This window comes from Rhipicephalus microplus, chromosome 6 (assembly GCF_043290135.1).
Source record: "Rhipicephalus microplus isolate Deutch F79 chromosome 6, USDA_Rmic, whole genome shotgun sequence".
Taxonomy (NCBI): domain Eukaryota; kingdom Metazoa; phylum Arthropoda; class Arachnida; order Ixodida; family Ixodidae; genus Rhipicephalus; species Rhipicephalus microplus.
In genome coordinates, this window is record NC_134705.1 from 189,403,942 (window position 1) to 189,425,069 (window position 21,128).

A 21,128-nucleotide genomic window follows, 5' to 3' on the forward strand; every position below is an offset into this window, starting at 1 on the left:
GTTTTGCATTGGTCGCAGTTAACTAAGGCTTCCTTTAAAATCAAACCTTGTGAAAAATACAAAAAAAAGATAGATCAATTTTTATTCTGATGAATCGGTGCTGTTGCTACGGCCTTGTTGTGTGTTTTAAACGAAGGTCTGTGATCTTGAATATGGATATTAGATCTATACAGTTTCGGTTTCACTCCAAAAAGCGCCTTGACACTGAAGCTGGTCGAGTGGAAGTCGCGTATCACTTTTGCGCGTCTGTTTTGCCCGTTTCGCCAGTTTATTCATGGGTGTTATGTGGTTTGTTCGTGTCGCGTTGGTGCTCGGCTTACAATCCCGGTGCCCGGTCCTTACAATCGTTCACGAAGTGCGACGGTGCCAAAGAAACGAAGCCGCAAAGTTTGCGAGGCGTCGCACAGTGAGCGCGAATCGATGAAACGGACACGCATTCGTCCTTGCGCAACTCGGCGCCGTCGGCAGGACTTTTCTGTCCGCCATAAACCGCAGGTGAGAACTTGTTCCGTGTTTTGCCGTCTGCAGCTCCTATGCTGGTTTGTCAACTACAGGGAGACCTTACACAGTTGCATCTTTGAAACCGTGGGAGGACGACCATAGAAGGGCGCAGCTTTCCCCTTCAGAATGAGTGGGAAAAGGGGGGTACTTTCTTGGCGCTGGGCACTGTTGTCACGCTGATAAAGAGCATGTCGTTCGTGGCCTGAAAATACTGGGCGCGCGGCGATAATGCAAGGAAAGGAATGCAAGATGGCGATTATTGTCGTAGCACAAAAAGACGCCTGTCGTTTTACTCGATCATTTCGTTGAGTGTGTGAGGATGAACAATGTGATTGTTGCGCTGTTTTCAAGGATAACACCGATGAATTTGCCCAAATCTCTGTTCTCCTGGATCTATATGTTGCACTGGCGCCAGATGAGGGGTATGATATATTCATAACATCGCACATTCCAACACACATCCAATACAACGGCATGATCCGCCACGCCAGAGTACCAGTTCCGCTTATAATAAGCGGAGTAGGGATTTTTTTTTTCGTCGAGTCCCTTGTGCAATTTTCCATTCACTTGTCCCGTTTTTGTTTTCCTTATTTGCATTTTTACAGCAGAAATGGTAACATTAGCGATGATCACGTTCACGAATGCCCACTTGCCGTTCACTAAAAGCGTATTTGTCGATGACATTGAGTGGTCGAGTGTACGTACGTGCATGTACATGGTTTCCCCATCAACCCGGCTGCGGCGGCTGCATTTCCGATGGAGGCGGAAATGTTGTAGGCCCGTGTGCTCAGATTTGGGCGCACGTTAAAGAACCCCAGGTGGTCGAAATTTCCGGAGCTCTCCACTACGGCGTCTCTCATAATCATATGGTGGTTTTGGGACATTAAACCCCACAAATCAATCAATCAATCAATCGTGGTTTCCCCATCAAAGCGGCCAAAGGTTCAATCCCCGCGCATTCTCGCAAAGGAGCGTTTGTTGCGCTATCGTAAATCAGTGCCGCGGTGAAGCGATCTCTCGTGCGAAAGTTGGCGCAGAAAGTATGGCAGTGCCCAAGGAGGATTAAAAAATTCCACCTTGGTAGTGCCTCGTCTTAACATGCGCAGATGAGTTTTTGTGTCTAACTTTTTTCGCGCTACTGTGCGAAACTGCGCGCCGCCTTCAGTTTTATTTATTTATCACATACTGCGGACCAAGTATGGTCCATGCAGGAGAGGGCAATACAGTTCAAAAATTCTTCTACATACATACACCATGTTCTGCAGTATACATTCACTGCAGAACAAAATTCATGTACATTAAAAATTCGTGAAAAACAAGGGACAAATACAGGCAAAGAAGCAGACCTAGGCGACAAGAAAAGGGGAATAGTTTCATCTCGGCGTGTCGAGCATAAGGGAATCATGGGGCAGAGCATTCCAATCAGAGACAGTTCTCGGGAAAAACAGACAGTTCTCGGGAGTTGATTTGCTCAGGAAAGCCCTCACGTATACGCGCCTGCGAGGCGCACACATGCAATCTCTCTAATTTGCTCTTCTGTTCGGTCCTTCTTTGCGTGCCCGCCATATTTCTTCTTGGGTATACTTACCTAGTAGATCGATCCTTCTGCCGTTCTAACCTCCAGAAAAGCATTTAACCTTTTCTCACCTTGAAATATATGAAGTGAGTGAAAAAACGAACCACCATTAGTTCTTAAGTTGCATGTAAATTATCTAAAGCTACCAAGAAACTTAGATCATTTTGGTGCAGAAGACTGAGGCGCAAAAAAAAAAAAACATAACGTGAAGCAGGAAGAGCAGGAGAGAAGACAGAACAGCACCAACCACCAACTGTTTAATCACCGTCTAGGAAACGCACTGGAAAGTAGACAAAACGGCACATGCGTGCACAACCAACAAACATCGCACAGCGTCATGAACAAGGCACTAAGTTATCCAAAAAAAAATGCATTTATGTTGCGTACAACACAATAGACGTATCACTGATACAATCGGGCCCTTTCTTTTTGATGTAATAGGCTTCCAAAAGCTCTCTAGCTGTTTGTTTTTTTGCTCCTACCAAGAATCACCGTCCTTTCAAACAATGGCACGCATCCGCAGGCTTTACAGTGCGCTGGAAGATGCGCATGCTCACTTTTGCCTAAACTATTGGCATGCTCCCTCACGGTGATTCTTTCCCTCACGGCATCCTCCCTCACGGCTCCTTCTTTCCCGCCACCGCGTGCCTTGTTAAGTTCATTTTCGGCATTCCATTTTGTTGTGCCGTTATATTCCGTTAGATCCATCCTTGCGATCTCAGTCCCCACGTGGGAGCTGCCCGCAACACAGTGATCTGTGTTTTGGAGGACCAAATAAAAGTTGATCCAATCCAATCCATCCTTGCGCACCCGCCATCCTTTATGACGACCGCTCAACAACTACATAGCTTGACTTTCTACCGCTCTCAGCTTGAAAAAGGTATTTATATTTGTTTTTAGCTTAAAGGGTGTCAAGTAATCGATAAGGACACCACAATAATGCTTTAGTTGTTAGAGAATAATTTAACATTAGTAAAAAAACTTGGATCATAACTGCGGATTGCCCTAGAACGAGAACGGTGGCTTTTGAAGATGACATAAATGCAGCAGCGATTTGCAACAGGCAACTACAATATAGCAATTAAGTTCTCCTTTACATTCTTTAGACACTGTGTACGGCCCACTAGTTTAAGCTCGTCGGTAATGTAGTACCTGAGGGACGGCTTTAGGCTCTCCCATAGTCGAGTACGAAGTACTCGAAATCGTTAAACACTTCTTCTAAACACACATTCTTTAGACAGGGACGGCATTTTGCTCTCCCATAGTAGAGTACCAAGTACTCTAAATCGGTACCCACTTTTTCTAACCCCCCCCCCCCCCCTCTATTCTCCAGGAAGGGACGGCATCTTGCTCTCCCATAGTAGTGTACCAGGTACTCTAAATCGTTGACAACTTTTTCCGAACACATTCTACTGAGACAACTTAATGGTCTCCCATAGTCGAGTTTCGTCAAGGAGGTTGTAACCTCCTTGGAGTACGTACTACTCTAAATCGATTGTCCTAAACATCTCGAAATTTCGGCCCGTGTGTAGATTATGTCGATGCGGCCATAGCTGTGCGGCCCAAGGAACAGTAGTTATAGCGCCAGAACAGAAGAACGAGGGACACTTCGTGTCCTTCTTGTCTCGGTGTCGTAGTTTTGTCCTCGCGCTATAACTATCGACATGTCATACCAACTAGCCCAAGCTGCCACACTTCCAAGGGACGGCTTTCAGCTCTCTTATAGTAGAGTACCGAGTACTCTAAATCGTTAACCACTTTTTCCAAACCCTTGTAACGTTTGTACGCACAGATATAAACTGGATTTTAGTGATCACTTAAGATGTAAACGCTGTCTTTACTTACTGTCGATGTTTCGTGTGTGTATGTATACGTTACGTGTACGATGGTACTTCCCCTTCAAATCCCATAATTGAGCACGAAGTACCCATTAAAATAATTCTCTCTCGAAATTGTTAAATACTTTTTTCTAAATATGTAAGCTCCGAAATTTAAGGGACTGCTCTGCTCTCCCATAGTTGAGTACGAAGTACTCGAAATTGTTAAACGTTCCTTTTAAACACAAAAACCACAGTATAGTACATTTTGTTACACATGCAGTGAAGCTGTAATCATTACGGACTTCGAAGTTAGCTGCAAACTTAGCTGGGACGTTGACATGCTCGGATGCCGACGGCTGTTCGGTCGCTGGCTCGATGTTGGACGCGGCGGTCGCATTTTCGGTTGAGGCGCTGAGACGAGAGGCCCGGGCCCTGCGCGATGTGAATGCACGTTAGAGATGGTTAAAGTTTCGGGAGCCATCCAATACGGCGTCCTTATCGCGGTTTTGGGACGCCCACAAAATATCCCCTGTACCTTATTGCAAGATTCTAAAACTAACTTCATAAATTTTCCTTGAGTCGAGCTCACATGCGCTACGTTTCGTTAAACCTGGCACGAGCAAAATTATCGCGCGAGCAGGAGCAGGTACGTGCCTTCAAGACAGGCGGGGAGAAAAATCGCTCGGAATGTTCGAGAGAACAACAGCCGTAGACAGTGGGAAGTAAATGAATGCACATGAAGAAGAAGCATAGCGCGACGCGCTCGCCGACACAGCGGCGCCGCCGCCGACGCGTCGGCGAACTACGTCCGGGATGTGTTCCTCCTACGGCCCGATTGGTGGCGCACCTCTATTAGGGGCCTGCGCGCATATTCGCCCGCTCCGTGCTGCAAACAGTGCTGCGCCGATCCCGTCGCATTATCAGCGGCGGTGATCCGGCGCTCTTCAAGAGAGAGCAAGCGCATAGTTATAATGCCACCGCAGCCTCTACTTCACATCTTTGTTGTTGTTTTTTTATGTGTGATGCCATCACTTGTTCGGTATTACTATCCTTTTCGTTTTGTTTTTTCATCCCTCATCCGCTTTCCCTACCGTTGATGCGGTGGCTGGCTCGATGTTCGAGGGTGTGGTACCCCGCGTTCCGTGTGCCGGTGGGCACACTACGGCCGCATAGCCTGCCGGCCGGGCCGCCCGCCGCTCGGAGGTGAGCAAAGTGATGGGAACGGCGTCAGTCCCCGCGGTTGGGAGCGGCCGTGCGCCGATTTGCACGGCGCTGAGCGAAGCTCACGTAAACGAGACTGAACTGGGGCATGGAGTCGCGCGGTGGGGGGGGGGGGGGGGGGGGGCTACGGCAGCGCTTTTCTCCCCCGCCTCACGGCCTTCCTTCGGATCACTGCTTTCCGGGGGAGTAATTGGAATGCAAGATTTCTTCCCTGGCGTACATTTCTTTTACCACGCTGTGGTGTCTTAACGTGTGATCGCTGCTGCATAAATAAGAGGTACTGTATATTGTACACCGGCCGTGGTTTTAGAAAGTCCGGCCGTGGTTTTAGAAAGGTTTAGCGAGCGTTGGGCCGCATAGCCATGAATACAGTGAACTAGTATATACCATGAACTCGAGGTGGTTAAAGGTGGGAAGTAAACTCGAAGCGCAAGCCGTAAGAAAGTGTGCATGTGCCACCTCCCGTTTAGTCCTTGAAATGTCCGCTAGATGGTGGTGCTTCTATATGGAGAACATATGATGAAAAGATGCGAGATGGTGGTACTTGGAGTGTTGAATAGATGGACGAACGGACACACAGACGGATGCGTGGATGGACGCATGAACGGACGCAGGGGCGGATGCATGGGTGAACGCAGGGACGGACGCACAAGCAGACGCGCGGACGGACGGATGGACGCATGGACGGCCACACAGACGGATGCATGGAGTGACGGAAGCAAGAACGAATGGACGGACGAATGCTTCGCCCCACCCTCCATCATTCACTCCGTGGATATGCTGCCAATTTTTTTGGCCGCCGCTCGCACGTCACTCTTTGTTTCAGCGGTATACTCTTTTACTGTTTTGAGCGCTCGCTATAGTAGTGCACAAAACACCAACGTGGTGATTCACTGCGTCAGTTTGACAGATCTAAGATAAAAGGCACGCGTAAATTCAAATACTAATAGCCACAGCCGGTAATCGACCACATTCGTTCATTTTCTATTTTAGCATTTTACAGTAAACGTGGCATGCTCTTCGCGCAAGAATCGTGGTCACATAAGTTCACTATGCAGCAGCCTACCTTGTATCTTTTAGCATCATTTCACCATCAACTCCTTTCACCGAGGCCCACGGGAGGGTTTTTTTCTCTCTCATAGTATAGTAGCTAGTACTCGAAAAATAGATTGGACCATAATGCACTCATCGTGAGTGACGTTGCTGGGACGGCTTTCTGCTCTCCCATTGTAGAGTACCAAGCGCTCTACCGTTGTCAGAAAGGAAGGGGAGTTGGCACCCGAAAGTGCCGCGTCCCAGAGTACATATCACTCATCAACCCCTCATCATCCAGTTACGTTCACCCCGGTAGGGGGCCCCGCCCCTGGTTAGAGGACGAGTCCTGTGCTCTAAACCAATAAACACTTTTAGGGGCGAGGCTCCTTAAAGCGGCACCCGTTAGTGCCTCGTAGTAGTACGTAACATGTCTTACGCTTTGACCTGCAAGGTGGTGCCGGTGGGAGATTTCTCCTGTGCGTTATTGAACAATAAAAAATTCGCAGTGTGAGCTTTAACTAAAAGCCGAATTCTCCGGTCTCTCATTCCCCATTAGCAGCCATTGGCATGTACATTGAGCACTACCTGACAAGAAAGGGTCGCTACGTTATACTCGCTGGGCGTAACTTCCTTGGTTTTAGAAATGTTTAGCGAGCGTTGGGCCTCAGTGCCAAGAATACAGTGAACTAGTATATACCATATACTCGAGATGCTTAAAGGTGGGAAGTAGACACGAAGCGCAAGCCGTAAGAAAGTGTGCGTGTGCCACCTCTCGTTTAGTCCTTGGAATTTCCGCTGGATGGCGGTGCTTCTATATGCGGAATATATGATGAAAAGATGCGAGATGGTGGTACTTGGAGTGTTGACTAGATGGTCGAACGGACACACAGAAAGATGCATGGACGGACGTACGGATGGCTGCATGGACGGATTAACGCATGGGCGGACGCAGGGGCAGATGCATGGACGAACGCAGGGACGGACGCATGGACGGTCACACAGACCGACGCATAGACGGACGGAAGCAAGAACGAATGGACGGACGGATGCTTCGCCCCACTCTCCATCATTCACCCCGTGGATATGCTGCCATTTTTTCTGGCAGGCCCACACTATGTGGTATGGGCATCAGTCACTTCATTTACAGTGTTCGCACCTGCTAGTGATCGTAGTGTTGAAGTGTTTGGAAGAGAAGATGAGAAGGAGAAAAGACGCAAATTGTGCAGCCCTAGTTCGCAGCATGGTTTTCACTAGCGACCTGCGTCCCGTTCATGGCTCTCTTCGCCCGTCTTTCTTTAAAAAAAAATTAATAAATACATTTATGAGCAAATCATGCATGACTGGTCTCGAGCGTTTTTTTTTTTTTTTCGTAAGGCACCATCTGCGGTCACCATGTATTGATACATAACCGCTCAACTGAACTTGAAATCGGTGTCCAGATTTGAGTCATTTTGGAGATCGAGATTGTTGTAGATACGTTGCTCGCATCTATCTTCAGAAATGATCTATATATATGATATATGTGAAGGGCCTCTCAATTGGTAACGTCAGCTGATATTTCTACAAATGACAATCCCCCCCCCCCTTCCCTCCTAACTTCTACTTTCCTCACTATCACTCTTGCAGGAGTCAACTTTCGGCACTTTGGCCTGCTAATAGAGATGATTTTGACCCTTTGTTAGTGGTGAACCCCCGGGCACGCCTACGCTCCTGATCTAAATAACACATGCAGTAACTTCAATGTTGAGATCCGCCTAGTGCCGTTCCAGACACTGCCGTACCTCCCGACGGATTAAGCGGCCCGCTCCCACGCCAGGAAAAGGGAAGCTCCGTGCCGCACCCTCGGAGGCTCTCTGGGTGCGGCGGCGGCGCTCATTCATCGTGGCGTCGCCGCTGCTTCTTCGCGTGCCGCCGCCGCCGAAAGTTTCGCTCCTCCGCTGCGGATGCGCCCGTACGACGCCGACGCTGCCACTGCTGCTACTACTACTCGCGGATCACGCGGTTGACTCCTCTTCTTCCGCGCCTCCTTTCGCTACAGTTTTTTTTTTTTTGCAGTATACCGTATGCACTCGTGTAATGGCCGCAGTGTCTGTTCAGGAGCGATGGATGGACGGTAAAACTTTATTTCGTCAGAAAGCAACTGAGGATGATTCCGTGTTAGATGGCCATCAACCCAAGGTTGGCGGCGACCTGTGTGGCCCACTCCACGACCCTTAACTGGACGACTGGGTCTGAGCTGGTCAACACGGCCTCCCAGTGCTCAAGAGAGGGATCACGCATAATATCCACAGGCGGTGGCACTATGCTACATTCCCAAAGTATGTGATCATATGTTGCCACAGCCTGACACCATTTGCATTGCGGCTTAATCTCCTCCGGGTACATTTTGTTCAACACGTAAGTGTTGGGAAAAGATCACGTCTGCAGTTTTCTCCAGACGCATTCCTGCGCCTTAGTCGACCGCTTGTGCGGGGGCGGATAAAACCTCCGCTCTAGTTTATAATGATTCGTTATGTCATGAAAGGACACCAGCCCATCTCTCGCGGACCTCCCCGGAACTGGCGGCTCACCTACCCGGCTGACGAAACCTCGAGCATTCAGGTGAGCCGCCTCGTTCCCAGGGTTCCCGGAGTGTGCTGGTACCCAGACAATTTCTATTTCTCTAATTTATCGTCCCGTGGCCCCATGCAGAAATCGTGCGGCGGTCGCCGATATTCTGCCCCTCGCCAGATTTCGGATGGCTGTCTTCGAATCACTGAAAATCAAATCCGACTGCGAATTAGTTATAGCTAGCGCTACTGCCGCTTCCTCTGCAGTTTCCGAGGAGCGGGTTTTGAAGCTCCTCAAGAACGGAAGATGTCCATCTAGCGTCAATCCGTCCGGGCGCCGTACGCACTCGAATTGCAGCCACAAAACGCTCGCGCGCGAAAACCGTCTTTATAGAGCGCTCTTGTGGTTTAGAAATAGACAGTCCCTCCGTCCGGCCCCGCCGCGGTGGTCTAACGGCTAAGGTACTCGGCTGCTGACCCGCAGGTCGCAGGATCGAATCCCGGCTGCGGCGGCTGCATTTCCGATGGAGGCGGAAATGTTGTAGGCCCGTGAGCTCAGATCTGGGTGCACGTTAAAGAACCCCAGGTGTTCAAAATTTCCGGAGCCCCCACTACGGCGTCTCTCATAATCATTTGGTGGTTTTGGGACATTAAACACCACATATCAACCAATCAATAAGTCCCTCCGTCCGTACATATGTCCTTCTGTCCATCCATTGGTCTGTACATCCTTCCGTCATTTATACTAGTCGGCGACTTCAACGCCGACATTAGGGACCTTGGAATCTATAGCTTCGCTCCATGATCAGTATCCACTTCGTCGATATGCGTGGATTATATTTTTTTTCTACCTTGGGATACCATTTATGAGTGGCTGCAAAGGAGTAAGAACATTTTTTTTCTAAAAAGAGATGACAGCATGATATATATATTTATCGTGAACTTCCCTGGAAGAGTTGCTGAGAACAAAAGATCAACCCCCCCCCCCCCCCTACCATGTATTTCCCGCCTCTTATCAACCACTATGTAAATTTTGTATGAACGATAATGCTTTGGAATACCTGTGAGTGTAAACATGAATTCGGGTAAGGCTGATAGTAATTGCTGAATATGAGTAGATAGGAGCCATATGTAGGCAAGGAAAAAGAGGAACTCGCTACGACTCACTCAAGAAATATATATTGTGCTTTGGACTCGCTCGGACTCGAGCTAAAAACATTTTCCTGCACGGACTCGTTCAGACTCCCCATCACGAAAATTTTCTTCAGCCGCACTGACTCACCGAAACGTTACTCTCCAGCAATCACTCAGACTCGTGGCTCAGTCTGGGTCTGCGTTAGTCCAAATCAGTCGTCTCATGGGCGAGGTTACCGACGTATGTTATTAAAGACGATAGTCTTTCTTGGGGACCTTCGACGGAAAAATTTTGATCTGCCTGTCTGTCTGTCTGGCTGGCTGGCTGTACATTTGTCTGTTTGTCTGCCCTAACGATACCTCAAACGGCACCAAACGGCCAATCCCAGCCGCAGCGCCCACCAATATTGCTCAAGGTTTAGTGTTCATAGTTGTGCGATATTCAATTAAAAAGGAAATACTGCGCATATATGAGCCGCTATAACAACATGTCTACGTTTTGTAAGTCTGCCTTTATAGTAGAAGAGGCACACACAAGTAACTCTAAGAGCTGTAGCGTTTAATTGCGCTGCGCTGACAGTGCAACGCGATGCTCAAAAAGGTGTTTCCAACGCTTTGCTACGACGTCACGGTGGTGGCACCTGCCCGTCGCTTTGCGTTCTACACCTTATCACCTCCGAGACTGGCGCGCATCTTTTTCCGCGGGCGGCACGCCTTCCTTTTCGAAGATATTTGCCAGATGACACTTGTGTCTAAAGTGCCTAGATGCGTTCGTTCGCCTCCACCACACGCTCGAGGCACTCTAACGCAGCACCTGCCGAATACCATTCACCGATTTTCTTGCGGAGACCATCAAATAAACGTTTTGTTCACTCTCTCCAGACGCAAGACTATCGCCTTTCGACGACATATACAGCGTAACATGTAGATTCGGGCCATTTTTGCATGAATTTTCGCCTCTATTAATACGCCGATTCCGGTAAAATTAAAAACACAGAGTTTCAAAAGTATAACTTTTTTTTTTACTGTAAACTAATTTTTCTTTTCATCGTTGTGTTCCTTTGACAATGCTCCGGGTGAGGCGTTTTCGTGAGTGCGGCCCGTACTCGAGAATATACGGTACATACCATGCTGCACTCTCGCGGTCGTTGCAGTTGCCTCACCCTCGCCAGGCTGGTTGGGCCACCCTGGAAAAAGAGTATCGTGCGCGGGCGCCAAGCTGGCGACGTCCGGCTCATCACCGCTGGCCCGAAATGCCGGTAGCGAGAGCCGTTGAATAATGCGCACTTGGGGCGCCGTGTAGACCCCAAGAATGTCGAGGACTGTTCATCACGCGCATGCGCGCTACGAATTATGCACACCGCGCGCAGGCTTGGTAGCGATGAGGACCTATCGTTTTGGGAAGGTACTTTGGTCCTATACAAATTTATTCGATGACCAAGAGTTCGTCCGGTGAAAGCGGTACGGAATGTGCATACGTCCGTGCGTCCTACCTCTTTTTCTATGCGAGTTCACGGGTTGATCATCTTTCCTCAGCCATCTTGGATTGCACGGCGCGTATTCTTACGGCGCATGGCCTCCGAGAGGCTGGGCGCGCGACACTCTAAGACGGATGGGCGGTGCCCACACTGTGGGGAGGCCTGTGACATCTTCCACATGGTGTGGGCATGTGCAAAAATCCCCCACCTGCTCCCTTCTTCTACCCCTTCCCGAGAGGGATGGGAGACTGCCCTCCTCGATTGCTCTTCGCTGGAGTCTCAACGGACTTTGATGATTGATTGATTGATTTGTAGGGTTTAACGTCCCAAAACCACCATATGATTATGAGAGACGCCGTAGTGGAGGGCTCCGGAAATTTAGACCACCTGGGGTTCTTTAACGTGCACCCAAATCTGAGCACACGGGCCTCGACATTTCCGCCTCCATCGGAACCTCAGAGCGCTTCATGACGACTCAACTGCTGGTCATTTTGGTTACGACAAAACACATACGACCGCCTTCGAAGTCGCTCTTCTTAGCCTGGCATTACCACTAGTGTAGCCATAGGTACGTCGGCAAGCAGCGTCGCTGCAGTCAATGAACCGACGGTATTGTAATGACGCACCTAACCGACGGTATTGTAATGACTTTTAAGGAATGTTTTAAACCGCTTTTATTGACTCATGAGTTGCCAGTTGACAACAGCTTACGCTTTTTAGATTTGAATTTAATTCTTTCACCTGACCATGTGTGCTGGCTATTTGAACCTAGAAATGGAAAACCCCTTTTACCCTATGACTCTTCCCATTCCAAGTTAGTTAAGCGCAGCATCACAAATCTTTCTCTCATCAATCCTCTTAGAAAATCGTGTCATCATGTCATGCATCGCAGCTTTGCTGCTCAAGTTGAAAGGCTTTTGAGTGCTGGGTACCCAGCTATCCTACTGGCGTCTATAGCTGAAAAGCTATTAAAACAGATAAAGAAAGGATGCAACTCCGAGGCCCAGCCGGAATCTAACGACCGTAAAAGACCCGTAGTTTTACCCTACGTGCATGACATTTCCCACCGGCTAAAAAAGATAGGGGAGAAATGCAGCGTCAAAGTGGTGTTTTCAGCGCCGGATAAGTTACAGCGGCTTTGCAAAGCTGTCAACCCTCTCAAATCACACACCACTGGTTGCGCAACTAAGCACAAAACTCGGTTTGTGCCATGTGTAGTGGGGGTTGTTTACGCGATTCCTTTCTCATGTGGTATGTGGTATTTCGGCCAAACGGGACGATGCCTTAATGAAAGGCTAAAAGAGCACCATTATAATGCTCACAAAGCAATCCAGGGCCACATTGGAATTCACTGTCGCGATTGTGGATGTACCCCCATGTTTGACCAGTGTGAAGTGATAAAAAAGCACCCGTCGCAATTAACTCGGGAAATTATAGAAGCGCATTGTATAGCAAGAGCTGGCAGCACGTGTATTAGCGCCCCTTCTTTGGGTTTATCTGAACATGAAGTGGCCTTCCTTAATCAGAGTAACCGCCTATGAATGTGTGATATGTGATGGTGTGATGTTGTGTGTTATCTTGTCGTTGCGTTAGGGTGGTTTTGTATGCTTGCGCCGGTCTACTTATTTGATGAAATTTGACAATAAAGCTCAGTTGGAAGTTAGCGCTCTGTCCTCTTGTGTCGGTCTGCTCGGCCGTTTCTTCTTCCCCGTAATGCGCTATACAAGTTCAAGTACGACGAACCAACTCGCCCAATCTTCAACACTCGTAGGTATACTAAATGCCCACAGTGTGAACAAATATACGCGCATTCATATGTTGAACAGTCGTATGTTTTATAAAGCGAGTTGCTTACATTGCGCAACGATGCCAGCCGCAATATATGTATTACCAACACCAGAACGGGTGAGCTGATATGTAGTGTTTGTGCTAGCGTGGATGGCAGCCCTGGCTAATGGTAATGATATATGTAAAAATCAAACTCCAGTGGACGGCGGTTAAGAATACCATTCACATTAACTCGACGTGACGCTTATGCCATAGGAGTTCATACGTAATGCTTAAAAACTTGCACAGCCAGCATTGACGTTTCACACAGCATATATAGGGTCTATTTCCAAAACAGTTTCGGTCATAATAATATTAATAATAACAATTTTTTGTGTCTAACGTCCCAAAAAAACACGATGTCATTTCGACCACCCGGGGCTTCCTTAGCGCGCACGTAAATCTGAGTACACGGGCTTGGAGCATTTTCGCCTCCATCTAAAATACGGCTGGGATTCGATCCCGTGACCTGCGGAAAAACAGCGCCGAGACTTGGCGTGGCTCTGTGGTGGAATACTTGCTTATCACGCAGAACGCTTGGTTTCAATTCCTGCTGGGACCCATGGTATTTGCCTTCATGGTCTTAACGCATTCTTATGTCCCTTTTTCTTAACGATCTCGCATTTAAATTACCATTGTCAGTGCATGCCGTTCTCGCGGGCAGACATAGACTGTCAATAACATGTTGCACATAATTGGATAGGCTTCAGCGCAATTTAGACGAAGACAAATGGGGACACATAGAACACAGACGACTGTCTCCATTTATCTTCGTCTAAATTGCACTGAAGCCTATCCAGTTATGTACCAACTCGCATAAGTCACAAGTGCACGTGGTGCATACCCGCATACATCGGCCCGTACGGGCATACGCAGTTCATGTCTGGTGGAAACGCATGTTTGACCATGCACGTGACGGCATTTTCACGTTTCATGGCATGACCACCCTATTGAAAAAACGTCCACTATAGGAATGGTGGATTCCACAATCCACCATTTTGGTGGAATATGGCGGTGGATATGGTGGCACATGGTGTATGGTGGCTATGGTGGATGGCGCGCTCCAGCCGGCAATGCTGGAGCGCGAAGCAGCCTCAGAACCACCGTGACGAGCTGCCGCTAAAGGAATAATAAAAATAATTGTAAAGAAAAGAATGTAGCAAGGACCTGCAAAAAAAAAATGCACGCCAGCGTGGAATCGAACCTGGCACCTCCGAATTTCGAGCTGAGAACACTAACCACTGCGCTTTTTCTTTCTTTATTGACACTAACCACTGCACCACGCCGACAGATGGCGGTACGGGTGTTAAAGAAGTAGTCAACCCACAAACTCACTCTTTAACTTCAGTTCTGTTTGTCGTTTACTTGGGTGGGACGGGATCTGCACCTGCTACTAAGATTTGCACAATTGATAAACACAAACAACTGCTGCCTGTAACGATTGCCTCTTCGAGGATGGTAACAGCGCTATGTTTTTGTTACAATTTACAACCGCAAGGAAAAAAACAACTCAGTGGATTGAGAAGCAGGTAGAGTTTATCGGCGGTTACTGCCAAGTTTATTATCCGTTTCTCGCTCCTTTCAAAGGGCGATATCAGTTCAGGCTTTATAACGCTTCTATGCTCATTCGATAGATAAGCCCACACAATTGATTTTGATGTTTTTCGCGCAACGCACACCGCAGTCGTGCTAGCGCACCGCTGTTGCTCTGTCGTTAGGAACAGCTACATAACGGCTTGTCCAAAACGAATGCAGTGAGCCAGAAACATTAAGCTATCATATTGGTTCAGTAAGCATACGAATTGACGTGTCTATGTTCTCGCATAAGAGCCAGTGAAGCGCCGGGGAGTGCGACCGGCGGATGTCGGTGAGGCGAGGCGTACATTCGGTGGAAGTGCTGCAAGCGCGTCGCATCGATGTTTGTCGCTTCTTGTGCGGACACTGTGCACAATAAAAAAAGGCTTCATTTAGGCTAAATGATGCCACAGCTGTGCTGTATTGACATTTTTACTCGTCAAAATCGTGTATTCTGAAACCCAGAAGCGCCGATAACACTTGTACGGGCTCGGTCGGTATGACTAACCTTTGGTTGAAATCATGGTGGTAGAAAAGAAGGGTGAAAGTCAAATTCGCTGGGGCTCATCTCGACGCATGTCGAAAGTGAAAGTGTATGCATATTCGCACGCACTTTGTTAACTTAAAGGTACGGCTCAAACAATAGAGTGTGCAAGAATTACCAGAGTTGCGTTTCTAGCGTGGCGACATCAAGTGACCGCTGTGTTCTGCTCTAACATTGAAGGGGCGATTGCGAACTGGAGCCCATTTATTTGTCGACAACTGATCGCCGATGTAAAACATTTATTGTCATGTTGACAGTGACAACTCTAGTCTTCTAAACATCACAACAAAGAAACACATCGCGGATGTCAAACTGATGTAAGTACGTGCGCGAAATGTAAACATATTCCCGGCCGCATATTCTATGCTCCACAAAAATTGAAGCATTGTTGACACCACAGGAATAAAAAAAAACGTACTAGAAATCATAATGAGCCGCGTTGGTTTCTTTTGACTGTAAACATATATCTCTGCGCATTCAAGAATGAAACACCACAAATAAGCGATTTCACATGTATAGTGTCATGTGCTTTTCATCATGCCACCGTCATCCACCAAGCTTCCATCATGCCACCGTCATCCACCTTGCTCACCAAGCCTTCCACCAAACACGTTTTGCCTCGCCACCATAAGCCAGCATTTTCCACCGTCACCACCATTGGCTCGCCACCACCACCATCTGCCACCATTTTTTTCCACTCTCGCCGCCATCAGCCATTATGCCCACTACAGTTTCCACCTTATCCACTAATATTTCCACCATATACACTATTCTTTCCACCATATCCACGAGCGATTCCAGCATCCACCAACCCAGGATTTTCAATAGGGCAGCCAGATGTATTCATCAAACCCTCTTACCCTCCCACAGACAGACAAAGAAACAGACAGACAGACAGACAGACAGACAGACAGACAGACAGACAGACAGACAGACAGACAGACAGACAGACAGATAGATAGATAGATAGATAGATAGATAGATAGATAGATAGATAGATAGATAGATAGATAGATAGATAGATAGATAGATAGATAGATAGATAGATAGATAGATAGATAGATAGATAGATAGATAGATAGATAGATAGATAGATAGATAGATAGATAGAAGCGCTCAAAGTGCCTGCAGTTTGCTATAAAATATTTTGCATTCGATAAAGAGCCAAGAACCTACTGGCCGGGCAACAAATGAAATGAAACAAATTTTTCAGATTAGCTTTAGTTTCATTACTTTAAAAATCCTGCCGACCGTTTCTTGGCCCATCCCGCTTTGCGTGTGAGCCTCCATCTATCTGAGGTCAACTCATCATTATCATCAAATGAAATTAAATGTGCACGGGCAGCGTTTTGTGCATGGGATTTTGCTGATTGTAAAGCACTTGGATGGGTCAGCAACAGGGGCATATAGCCAGGCGGTGGCACACCGAGCGCGTTCCCCACCCGCCACCACCGAAATTTTTTCGCTATGGTATAGACAGCGAAAAATGGCCATTTTAAGGGGGTGTCCGTCCCGAAATAAAAATTGTACCCCCCCCCCCCCCGAAAAATATTGCAGGCCATGTGCCTGGTCAGTAGCATAAATATTTTTCGGCATTTGATATGTTTGAAAGAAACGGGTGACAATGCTAAACAATCGCGGTGTTTAGAAAGATTTTGTATCGACGTATAGTACGTAATAACCAAATGGACATAGTTTCTGTACAAGGACAGCAATGAACACACACACGCAACGAATAAGTACTGCTTAGAAAAAATATTAACAGTATGTAAAGAGTATAAATTATGCGTGACAAACCATGTGTTGAGGAATACATTCACATTGCAAAAACCTGCACTAGTGTGTTCAGAATAATTAGTTAGCGATTTAAAGTACTATACGCAACCTACTACATATATGGACAACGGTATTGTCATCGCGTGTCTGGTCGAATCAATAACGATGTACACTGCTTACACCTCCCAGACTGTCGCTTTTGTAGATACAACGCAGCATTGCACTTGGAGTTGACCAATAGAGATCTTGAAGAGATCGAACGCAGTGCTGCATTGGATCTACAAAAGCCACTGTTCTCGTTTTGTGTGCATTCCCAATATACACAAGTGCTCCGTGGAGGCGCATATTCAATAAACACATATGGCGTCATTCAATGGCGGATGTGGAGTGACCCACCAACTCTGCGCCGGAGCACTCCACTCTGGCGGAGGGCTACAGAAGGAAGTCTACCCATGGAACACGCGCGCTCCTTGTGGAGCAAATGGCAGGGTCTGAATGGAACGCGATGTATGCTTGAGAGCTTCTTGCTTGAGAGGCGCGATGGACACAGCGACGCTATACGTTAGCAAAGCGTGAGCCCCGACGAGACGCTTGTCCAGCACAAGGCCGGACCTGCAACTTCAGCTGGTGACTTGGGCGGAGGACGTCGTGACTACAGGCACTGCCCTGACGCCACAACCGGCAGCCCGAAGGCCGCCCACAATGCTGCTTTTTAATTTTTTAAATATTATTTTACTTTTTGGCCTTCTGACGAACAAAGTTTTTCACCACCACCGACCACCTCCGACGAGACACGCAACTGACGTGACCAGCGTTCGTTGGCGCGCCCCAAGTTGGCACCGTTTCAAGGCACGGGGCGTTTGAGAGAGAGAGAGAGAGAAACGTCTTTATTCACAAAAGCACGGAGAAGGAGGGCATGGGAGGAACCCCTAGTCCGGGGTCCCCTAGGATGACTCCAGCGACTAGTCGGGCTCGGTCTATCAGAGCTCGGAGGACCTCGGGAGGTCCGTCGCGGAGAGCATCATCCCACAGCTCCTCGTTACGTAAAGCGTGAAGGAAAGCAGGTAAGGGAGGAAAGATGTCCGTGGTACACTCGATCGAGACATGGAAGGTCGTGGGCGAGTTTCCACAGCCCGGGGCAACGGTCTGCATAGCACTGCGGGTAATATTTATAAAGTGATACTATAGATTGGGGAATGTTTTAGTCTGTATAGCTATAGCGTAACGCCACTGCCTCCACTTGCGACAAAGATGGCAGTGAGGCTCTCTGAGTGCGACGGACGTTCCAGTAGTGACGAAGAATGTCGTTGCAAGTGAGAAGAGTATCCCCCCACTCCGAAATGGTTGCCTCGACTTCCGGTCGAATTCACAGATTTTCGCGTAGTAGACAAAGTTGCTCCGTGGAGTGGCTCTCAAGACAGAGCCGCTACACATCTACTAATGGAATATACGGGGAGCGCCCTCAATCTGCCAATAGAATAGACTTCCTCCGCATGGAGCAGAGGAAACTGTTACCGGAAGCGCTCCGAATCTACCAATGGATGACACCAATATAAGTTGTATCTGAATTGTACGAACGGTAGACACAATCGTACGTCACAGTCGTGTGTGTGGAATAAGTTGTGACCGCTTCAGAGACGCCACATGATGCAACCAACGCTTGCACAACATTATGTGTTTAGAAAAAGTGGGTAACAATTTAGAGTACTAGTTAGTCTACTACGGGAATTGTTGAATAAAACAGGTCACTGACCAATGTCAAACAAAACAATGACGTTTCGGAACCCGTACGGATCCCTTGTTCACAATGGAATCCATTGATGAACAAGATTCCATTGTGAACAAGGGATCCGTACGGGTCCCGAAACGTCATTGTTTTGTTTGACATTGGTCAGTGACCTGTTTTATTTAACAATGCCTTTACCTGACCAGACGGCATTCCGTCGAACTCTCGACTACGTTCTACTACGAGAAAGCTTATAGCCGTCCCGTGGCTATGTTGTTTTGTAGGAAAACTGTGTTTGGAAAAAAATGTTTAGCGATTTCGAGTTCTTTGTACACAACTATGGAATAGCACTAAGCCGTCCCGCTAAAAGAAACGACGATGGATATTTGTTTAGAAAAAGTGGTTGACGATTTAGAGTACTCGGTACTCTACTATGGGATAGTTGAAAGCCGTCCCATGGGCCTTACATCATATCAGCAGAAGCTTCGATTACAGCTCCAAACCCGAATATGAACCATGATCGGAGCACTCGCAAACTGATACCGATTTGCACGCCGTAATTTCTGAAGGGAGTCGGAACACATCGTTATGAGCCACCATTGGAACTCGAGATATTTGCTTCAAGTGCAACAAATATATTTATTAGATTTTCACAGTGATCTGAAATTGACTTATATTATCATGGTGTTGCATTCTGAACGTGCGCCTATATACTAACATTCACTCCCCTTTCTCATGTTTATTTCTTGTTTTTCTTTTTTGCTCAGCAACTTTTCATAATGTAACCGACCATAGCCGTTATAGCATTGATGCTTGATCCGTCCTCTGAGATGGCTGAAACTTTGTGGGCATTCTCGGAGGCGCCGAGGAGTATTCCAGGTTATAAAAATTACGTCATTTTCTATGATGGATGGATGGATGATAGATGAAAAACTTTTATTGGGCTCCTGAAGGATTCCACCTCCGTTTTATAGGGGCAAGTTAAAAAAAACAGAAGCCATTACGCTATCGAGGAAATTGGTAGAAACTGCAGTGAATTAGAATATGATCGCATTCTAGTTCACTATAGTAGAAACGAGGCTCGCTTTATAGAGGCTGATCTATTGACTTTCCTTTTTTTTTCTCATTGCGTAATGGCCCCTCTTAACGTAACGGCTCAATTACAGCTAGCGGCCGTTTCCGCAACGCTGTTTTCGGGAAGAATCGGCTTGTCGTTTTTCATTCTCTCACCAGCGTTTGTCAGCCTCTCAACGAAAAGCCCAAGACGTAACGCGTTACGGTGCTCGGCTGTCGAACCGCAGGTCGCGGGTTCGTTCCTGGCCGTGGCGATCGCATTTCGGTGGAGAAGATATGCTGTACAGAGGCCCGTGCACCGTGAAGACCACCAGACAGTCGACATTTCCTGTGCCCTCCCCTGCACTGCGTCTCTCATAATTAATATCGTGGTTTTTTTTGGGGGGGGGGACGTAAAACCCCAGCTATTATGAAAGAACCATTACGCGATCATGCAGTTTTGGAATTCGGCGTTCCCGACTTCAAAATTGCCCGTAATGACCTTCCATGTACTGACCACAGCGACGCTACGAAAGCGAAGCGCTGCAGTGTCCAAAGCTACCGGGTTTCGTTTGCGCGCCAGCTGGCACCGTGCCAGGGCACGGACGGATGGACGTGAGCATTAGACATTAAAGGCTTTCGACTTAATAAAAAAAATTCGCGTATTTCTTCGAAGTGAATGATGGTGAAGGAGCTTGCACCAGAGGTTAAATCCAGTAAACCGTGAATCCTCTGTACATATATGCTCAATCATCATCATATAAAGACGTGACACGAGAGTTGTTGTGGCGTGATTGTATGCACACGTTATATACACAATGTTTATTATTTACACATTTATGTACCATGTACACATAATGATTGATTGATAGGTGGGTTTTAACGTCCCAAAACCACCATATGATTATGAGAGACGCCGTAGTGGAGGGCTCCGGAAATATCGACCACCTGGGGTTCTTTAACGTGCACCCAAATCTGAGCACACGGGCCTACAACATTTCCGCCTCCATCGGAAACCATGTACATATAATTACATACTGATGCAGTATATACATTTGTCCAAGAGCTTATATATTTACGGATCACATAAGCTCGGAGGAACGTTTTCCTTTTAGTATAATGATTTTGTGGTCCTTAAAGTACAAAGCCAGATGGTCATGTGTTAAAGGATGTAGTGAAAACTTCGAAAAGGGTCCTGACGGCAAACCCGCGCTGTAGCCGCATGGCGAGCCCTCCGCGCCACCACCTTGGCTTTTGCGGTGTTCATTGCGGGTAGCGGTATCGACGCGCACTGTGTGACGTCCGACGAAAGA

General features: G+C 47.5%; 1 protein-coding gene across 1 annotated transcript in view; it reads left to right on the top strand.

Moving 5' to 3' along the window:
* The first annotated feature begins 204 nt into the window (after positions 1 to 204).
* Positions 205 to 21,128, top strand: part of LOC142765747 (uncharacterized) — a 90,072-nt gene continuing 69,148 nt past the window's right edge. Inside the window, exon 1 of the mRNA XM_075867296.1 lies at positions 205 to 495. The gene's annotated coding sequence lies outside the window, so the exon portion shown is untranslated. The remainder of the gene's footprint in view (positions 496 to 21,128) is intronic.